Here is a 7,428-nt window from a genome sequence, read left to right on the forward strand (position 1 = left end):
CTTCATGGCCTGAAAGAAGGAAACCACCCATGTGGCCAACAATCCCTCCTAGGAAATGACAGGCCTGCTGATAGCCAACTATACAAACATATTTTCTGAAATCCCCCAAATTCTTCAAGGCACTATGCTAAAATAAACCAATATACCACCATCCCAGGATCATTTCAAGAATTTATTCCTAAGGAAACAGCAGGTGGCAGCAAAGTTTTACATTCTTTTACCCTTAGGCCTGGAATGCAAACAGTGTCAAGGAATAATCTCATCTCTGAGTCAGCCAACTGGCCCAGAAACTGGCACACTGCCATCTTGTAATGTAGAAAATACAGATTTCTTGAGTGGGCTCTATGCATTTGGACAAGAGACTCCAAAGAAAGTCTCCCCCGCCCCCCCGCCCCAGCCCCAAGCGAGAGGCCTGCCTGGTTCTGCCAGCCAAGCAGGAAGCTGACGGCCACAGAGTGACCCCCGATCACAGAGCCGAGGCTGTGGCCACAAATCTGAGGTTTTCTTGCCCAGTGTCAAAGAGCTGCTTGTTCACAAGGGGGCGGTCCCCAAAGAAACCCAAGTATGTTTAAATGGAAGCATGCCTAAGATTTTTGTATACACATCACAGTATTTTCACCATCTATAATGATGTAACCAGGGGGTGAAATGTGTGGGTAGAGAAAGATCGGGGTGGGGGGGTGGTTTAAATCTGGACTCTGGTGTACTTAGAGACTTAGAGACCTCGAAAGGGCACATCAGCAACCCTCAGCTGCTGCAGCTCTGGGCTCAGAGGCAGGCAGTGCCAAGATCACTGTCTGGTTTGGCCTCGGATGTCTTCCTTGCCTTAGCATTGTGTTTGGCTCCCAACTTCAAGCTGTGGCTGGAATGTTTCCATTGCCACGGTGCACGCAGCACTGGAGTTTGGAACCCAAGTTTTTGCTGAATTGTTTTGCAGAACAAATCCAGTTTTGCCGTTAAGAAGTGATTGGGCCCTGGCCTGTGGCTCAGTTGGTTGGAGCGTCATCTCTTACACCAAAAGGTCATGGGTTCGATTCCTGGTCCTGGGCACATACCCAGGTTCTGGGTTTGATTCTTGGTCGGGGGGTGTATGGGATGTTTCTCTCTCACATCGGTGTTTCTTTCTTTCTCTCCATCTCCCTTCCACTGTCTCTAACATCAATAAAAACATGTCCTCAGGTGAGGGTTTAAAAAATTATTTTTAAAAAGTGACTGATTGGCCAGTTTATTTCATCTCACAGTGGTACTTTGGAACTCTCTCAGACCCTCTTTAGATTGAGCTGCTTAATTTCCATCCAGGAGGAAACTCTAATTGTTTTAATGTAGGGATGAAGGGTGGGGGTGGAGGATTTTGCATACTTATTATTTTTAAAGATACAAAACTGATATGAAGAAAAAAAAAAGACAAAATTGAAAACCTTGTTTCCAAGATCCTACCCAGATTTTACAAACAGATGTATTTGTGGGTTGTCTTTTTGGAAGTGGTGGTGACAGAAAAGTGAGCAGCTTTGGCCTTTTGTAAGTTACGTAACTAGATCTGCAGCAGCTCCTGGTGATCAAAGAGAACATTCCTGAAAGGTGCAGTGGAGGCACAACACAAGGCTTTAACCCCAAACACACGATTTCTTTCCTGCAGAAAATGTGATCTTGTCCTGAGGACTTAAGGACAAACCTCGGAGCTCTCTGCACGGAAAGGGTCCTTTAAAATTATCTACTGAAGAAAATATTCTATGATTCCTTCGAATGTAATAAACAATATCTTTGGGGGCAACTTGCAGCAAATGTTCCAAAATTCCTATCAACATTTAATTCCCTCTCTGCATGTATGTTCTACACTCCCCAAATATGATGTTAAATCATTTAATGTGGAGAATTGACAGCACCAGGAAAATATTTGGATAACTGTCTGGAGTTGCCATTATTGGCTTTAATTATGACCTACTGGCTCTGGGGTCCTGAAGCAGCCAGAAAATGAGATGTGTGTGCCAAAATGTTCGTTAGAATTCTCTTCTCGGTCATTGTTCAGAAAGAAAAGTTCCCTTCTGGCTCCCACTTTCAGTCCTTTCAAGTGGAGTCATTAATATGCCAGATTTTTCTAAAGTATCTTCAGAAAACAAGATTATTTGCATACCTTGTATTTTAGATTTAAACACACACACACACACACACACACACACACACACACACACACACACATCTTGAAAAGGTCAAAAGTCCCTTTGCTTTCATTCTATTCCCCTGAAGAAATGATTGTTTTTGCAGCCACGAAGTTCACTGGTATAGTACACCCAGACCTCCTCCTCTAAGCCCTCGTCTCTTGAAAAGACATAATCCTATAAGCTTTGGAACTGGACGTACTGGTGAAGCACAGCTTGAGCCTCCCGTGAACTAGTCAGGAAATATATTTCTTTTGCTCATCAATGTTTACTCCTCCCCCCTCCCCGCAATATAAGATCTTAGGATTTTGGAACTATAAGGGAGGAAACAGAGATCATTGATTCCACCTCCTCATTTTAAAGATAATTGATGGGCCTCTCAGCTGCCAGTAAGGTGCTCTGTCCTTTGGGGAAACTAAGGCCATTTTCAGGTGAGGCCCTCACTTCATCCAGCGACTAGCACCACGCCCCTGCAGCGCGTGTCCCCCAGTCACCCGCACCATGACCTCTAGCTCAGGGGTGGATCTCAGCCCTCATCCTGCAGTCAAAAGGGATAAAAGCAATGCCCTCATTAAAGCAGCCAGTGTAAACCTTTCTGGCCAGAGCTGGTTGTAAAGGCTCTGGCCAACATCAACATCTGGAGCCTCAACTGCAATTTAGGGGCTAGTGAACCTGCCACAGCAGGAGGTCCAGCCCCTCCACCTCTGCTGCCCCAGCTGAGGAGAAGAAAGTGGAAGCAAAGAAAGAAGAATCTGTGGAGTCTAATGATGACATGGACTTTGGTCTTTTTTAACTGAACCTCTATTGTGACACATTCAGTAAAAAGTTGAACTCTGAAAGAAAGAAATAAAGATGATTAATCCAAGGTGAAATGGTATCTTTGGATTCTGGCATGCAGAAAGAGTAGGTACCTGTCTTTCTCTTTCTTTATTTTTTTTTAATTGGGGCAGCCTTAGTTGTTACAATGAAAGAGTTACCATTTAACGAGCATTTACTACACTGCCAGGTACTGAGTTGATGCTTTCATACTTGTACCATTAATCCTCACAACAAGCCTATAAGGTAAATATTATTATCCCCACTTTATAGCTAATAAAACTAAAACTTTGGGTAAGTGATGTGCCCACAATTACAGGGCTAGGAGGTGGAAGAATCGTGACAAGCTCAAGGCTGCCTGACTTCAAAGCCTATGTTCTTTCCTATTCCTCCATGCTGCCTACCAATGGAAGAACCCAGAGTGGGGCTTTCACATCACTTTAATTGTTCAAATATTGGGGGGATGAAAGAGTCTCCCACAGTGATGAAGTAGAGAAGGATACCTGTGTCCAAGCAGTCCCCAGTTACCAGAACTGGTAAAGAGATCAATAGGCACCACATAGATGCAAATATTTCCCATTATCAACTTGTCCTATTTAACAGGACAGTTCACTCTGAAAGCTTTTGAAAGACTTCCCGGCTTTGAACAAAAGTTGGCTGATTCAGTGTTGACAATTTGTCTTTCATTTAATAGAAAATTGGAAAGGGGAGAATTTGGGATGCATGATTATTTGGGGGGGGGAATAATTTGGAGTTTTTTTTATGCTCGAGGTCATGCAGGATTTGGAGAGCAGATGCGGTATGAATTAAGGAAGTTTATCTAATGGTTGTCAACAGTGACACAGATGATCGAGTTATTTATTGCCTGGAAATACTTTAGTTTTTTATTAAGACATAGTTTGGGAAAGAAATTGTGACATTTTAGAAAAACGAATGAAGTCAAATCAAGATAAAGTTGGAATGTTATGTGTTAAAGAACATGAGTTGGAGACATTCAAGGGAAATATCCAAGTTTGTTAAGTTAGGTGCCAGTGAAAACTTTCTACAAAAAGAAATTTTACTTTCCCTCAAAGATAAAAATCATATACCTGGATTACTAACCCATCGAGGACTTCCGGTCAAGATGGCAATGTAGGTAAATATGGTACTCACCTCTTCCCACATCCACATCAAAATTACAACTAAACTATAGAGCAACCTTCATTCAGAACTGCTTGAAACCTGGCTGAATGGAAGCCCTACAAGGGAATTAAAGAAGAGGACACATCAAGACTAGTAGGAGGGGCAGAGATGCGGATGGGCTGGCCCCACAGTCACATGTGGCAGATAAAAATCAGGAGGGATGTCTTGGCTGTGGAGGTCCCTCTGAGGAGCAAGGGGTCCCAGCACCCCACGAGGTCACCCAGTCCAAGGTCCCAGTGCCTATAACTTCTGGCTGTAAAAACTAGTAGGGATTAAGTCTGAGGGAGACAGAGGGCTGCTGGAGTCTCAGGCAGCTCCTCTTAAAGGGCCCATGCATGGAATTATTCAAACTCACTCCCTCTGAGCTTCAATGATGGGGCAGCAGGTTGAAAGGCACTAGACACATACAGGGAGGACCTGATTTGCCTGGCATCAGAGAGAGAGCTGGAAGGGCAGCTTTCTCTCAGACAGAAGTGCTGGCAGAGGTCACTGTTCCTTTTCTGAGCCCTCCCCCAACAAAGCATACAGGCAGGTGCCATATTTGAGATTCCATCAACCTAGATATCACTGTTTGTCCATCCTAGTGGTTCCCTGAGCCCCACCCCACCCAACTTTCTGGCCCACTCAAGCTGAGTGTCCAGTGCCTTTTCCATATGAATGGCCTGTCTTAGCTCATGCTTCAGATTTTCCTAAAATCTCTCAAACAAGCAGCATCTGGCCTCAGAGTACCCTGTACATTTCTGTGGCCCTGAGCCAGGCACTAGCAGCAGCTGGCCTTGGTTCACAGTTTGGCTTCGCCTGGGCACCTGCAGATTGCTTTGTAGCTTATGCCAGGTGACCCCCGGCAGAACACAGGCAATGGCTGACCTTGACCTGTACCTCCACAAAGCCCCAGAGCTAGCACACCCAATGGACAGCTTCAGACCACATCAAAGCACCACCACCCAACCTGCTCCACAAGAGACACATTCAAAGTGTATTCTCAGTGGGCACCAGAGCCCCACTGAAGGCCTGCTCTGTGGGTTGGGCCCCTGCATAGCTGATCCTCCATAGTGGTGAGTGGTAGCACCAGTCCTTGCAGCTGATTGGCCTGGGGGTAAATCCCTCCCATTGACATGCCAACAGTAATCAAGGCTCAACTACAAGAGGAGGGTATACACAGCCCATACAGGGGACACACCTCGAGTGCCCGGCTTGGGTAATCAAGGAGGCTGTGCCCCTGGACCCTACAGAACACCTACTACACAAGGCCACTCTACCAAGCCCAGGAGACGCAGCAGCTCCACATAATACATAGAAACACAGGGAGGCTGCCAAATGAGGAAAAAAGGAACATGTCCCAACTCCAGAAAAAGAATTAAACAAAATGGAGATAAGCAATCTACTAGGTGCAGAGTTCAAAACACTGGTTATAAGGATGCTGAATGAACTTAAGGAAAGAGTAGATGAACTTAGTGAGAACTTCAACAAAAGGATAGAAAACATGCCCAGCTGGTGTGGCTCAGTGGTTGAGCATCAACCCATGAACCACGAGGTCCCCAATTCAATTCCTGGTCAGGGCACATGCCCAGGTTACAGGCTCAATCCCCAGTAGGGGACATGCAAGTGGCAGCGGATCAATGTTTCTCTCTCATCAATGTTTCAATCTTTCTATCTCTCTCCTTTCCTCTCTCTATAACATCAATAAAAACTTTTTTTAAAAAGAGATAAGAAACATAAAAGTAGAACTTGAAAACATAAAATAGAACCCGTCAGATATGTGTAGCCCATAAACATGGACAATAGGATGATGAAGGAGGGTGGGTAGGTAGGGCCTGGAAGGAGGGGAGTAAATGTGGGGGGAATGGGAGACATCTGTAATACTATCAACAATGAAAAACATTTTTAAAAAAAAGAATCCATCAGAAATGAAGACTACAATATAGGGAATCAACAGTGGAGTAGATGAAGCAAAGGATCAAATCAGAGATTGGGAAGATAACACCCAATCAGAGCAGTAAAAATAAAAAAGAATCCCAAAAATGGGGATAGTGTAAGGAGCCTTTGGGAAAACTTCAAGCATACCAGCATTCACATCATAAGGGTACCAAAAGGAGAAGAGATATAGAAAATAATTGAAAAGCTACTTGAAAAAATAATGACAGAAAACTTCCCTAACTTGGTGAAGGAAATAGACATACAAGTCCAGGAAGCAAACAAAGTGAACACAAAGGGGACAGCACCAGACACATCATAACTAAATGTCAGAGGTTAAAGACAACGAGAGAATCTTAAAGGCAGCAAGGGAGTGCCCATATGACTGTCAGCTGATCTCTCAACAGATACTTTGCAGGCCAAAAGGGACTAGTGAGAAATACTCAAGGTGATGAAAAACAAGGATCTACAAACAACGTTACTCCACCCAGTAACCTATCATTTAGAATCAAAGGACAGATAGAGAGCTTTGCAGATAAGAAAAAGCTAAAGGAGTTCATCACCACCAAACCAGTATTATACTAAACATTAAAGGGTCTTCTTTAAGAAAAAGAAGTGTGGGGGGGTGGAGATAAAAATATGAACAATAAAATGGCAATAAATGCATATCTATCAACAATTGAATTTTAAAAACAAAATGAACAAACAGAATAGAAACAGACTCATAGATGCAGAGAATATTTTGATGGTTGTCAGATGGGAGGAAGTTTGGGGAGATGGGTGAAAAAGGGAACGGGATTAAAAAGTACAAATTGGTTGTTATAGAATAGTCATTGGGATGTAAAGGATAGCCTAGGAGATATAGTCAATAATATTCTAATAACTGTATATGGTGTCAGATGGGTACAAGATTTATTGGGATGATCACTTAGTAAGTTGTGTCCTGTCTGATCACTGAGGTTTACTATATAATAATGTATGCCAACTGTAAATGAAAAGAGAAAAAAAAACACCTGATCCCTTTCCCACAGTTCCTTCTCTCTGAAAATGAGGCTGCTCAAACCCCTCTGCCGGTAGGTATATGCCTGGTCAGGAAGACTGAAGGAGCACCACCTCCATATTGGGTAGTTTTGTTATTGGAGTGCTCTATTCAAGAACGAGATATGGTTGTCATTGTTGCCAAGTACTTTTACCTACTTGCAGCAAGTAAAGGAAACGGGATTTATGCCCCAAGCTTTGTCTCCCACAATGGAGGCTTAGCCATTGCTTATATACACTATTCAGCCAATTACACATTGATTTCTTCTTTGCAGTTGGCTACACTTACCTGGTTGCGTTCTTGTCAAGCTCATCCTGTTTA

The sequence above is a fragment of the Myotis lucifugus genome, unplaced genomic scaffold (genome assembly GCF_000147115.1).
Source record: "Myotis lucifugus unplaced genomic scaffold, Myoluc2.0 scaffold_61, whole genome shotgun sequence".
Classification (NCBI taxonomy): domain Eukaryota; kingdom Metazoa; phylum Chordata; class Mammalia; order Chiroptera; family Vespertilionidae; genus Myotis; species Myotis lucifugus.